This window comes from Cryptomeria japonica, chromosome 9 (genome assembly GCF_030272615.1).
Source record: "Cryptomeria japonica chromosome 9, Sugi_1.0, whole genome shotgun sequence".
NCBI classification, from domain to species: domain Eukaryota; kingdom Viridiplantae; phylum Streptophyta; class Pinopsida; order Cupressales; family Cupressaceae; genus Cryptomeria; species Cryptomeria japonica.
In genome coordinates this window covers 366774021-366775707 of record NC_081413.1, presented here as the reverse complement: position 1 = coordinate 366775707, position 1687 = coordinate 366774021, and positions in this window count along the sequence as shown.

Sequence of the window (1687 nt, the reverse complement as noted above, 5' to 3'; positions counted from 1 at the left end):
TTGAAGAACTCGCTCATGTGGAAATAAGAGACGCCTATGATGAGCTATGTACCGATGGTATATTGGACAACAAGTATGAGCACATCAAGATCAAGGGATTAACTGAAGCCCTAACCTATCCTCGTGTGTTCAAACCCCAGTGGGTCAAGTTTGTTCTGAGCAGAGTTCATGATGATTTCATGTGGCTAGAAGAACAACCATTTAAGATTACCAAGGAAATCATTCATCTGATTACCGGTTACCCTATCTATGATCATGCTCGAGCCTAGAAGATGATATCACAGAAGGAATTGATTAGTTTAACTAGAGTGGAATCTGATTGTAGAGGATTGAAACTGAATAATGTCACTGATGAAGAACTAAAGTTTTCCATTAGAGTAATGGGCTACTGTTTCTTCCAATCGGTAAGGGAAAACAGTGTTCCCTGTGCAGCAGTAGACTTGGCTTACAAAATTGTGAAAAAGGGAATGAAAATTGACCTATGTGAGGTGTTGCTAAAGAATCTATTTGAAAATCTGAACACCATCAGGAAGCTGAAGAAGAACAACTCGGCTAATACTCTAAAGTTTGGATCACTATTGGTATGCATGTTTTTCTACTTTGAAAAATTCTTTCCATCAGTTGGTAAAGTTGTTTGGGAGCTACACCGACCTATCACCCATCAGATTAATGACTTCATTCAGAAGTTAGGTGATAATTTCAATGATATCATGGATGATTACTTTAGTAAATTTCAAGAGAAAATGCATCACAGATATAGGATTCCACCCCAGCTAGTAGAGAAATACAAAAATGATATATGTTTTGAAGTTGACACTGATTACTGTTATGTGAATGCTGTGGAACCGAGGACTCAATATTTGTCACCAATGGGTTACAAGATTGATTTTGACATCACAAAACAACAAATTGATGCATTTCTTACATTTCCCAGACATGCTACCGAGCTGAGGTATGGTACCTATGAGGAAGTAAAGGAAAAGGTAAAGATGAATATTGTAGTACCCAAAGCTACAAGAAAGGCAACAAAGATGATTAAGGCATTATCAGAGAAATTCAGAGAAGACTCTTCCTCTACACCTGTCAAAGGCACCATTACCATTACCGAAGAGGAATCTGAAACCCAAGAGGTAGCTATAACACTAAGAACTGAATTGCCTAAGGGTAAAGTGTTAAAAAGAAAGAAACAAGACACATTAAAAGTCTCACCGACTCCACCTCCAGTAAAATGACCTAACACTAGAGCATCTGCAGCTTCACCGAGTAAGAAGACAAAGAATGTTACTATTCCCAAGGTAACAAAGACATACAAGAAATCTACTCGGAGACTCATTTTGGCAAAAGAGTCTAGTGATACCGAATCAGAAGATGCAAGCAAATTTCATATTGTGAAGAGCAAGAAGGTAAATATACATAGTGTTGAAAACTTTTGTGCTAATCTAAAAGAATATGGTGGATTTGGAGGATTTAGATATGTCAAGTATGAAACCAAGAACAATGATGAAAAGAGACAAATTGAAGAAGCTGTCATCTGCACACTTCTCAAGTTTTGGTTAGCTCCATTAGAACTAGCTAAGTCACTTCCAAATGAACTATATCTGCATATTGATAATAGGTGGAAGTATGCAATGGACTCAGAGAAACAAATCAGAGAAAGAAGTCTAGTCCATCTCTTTCCTGATATGTC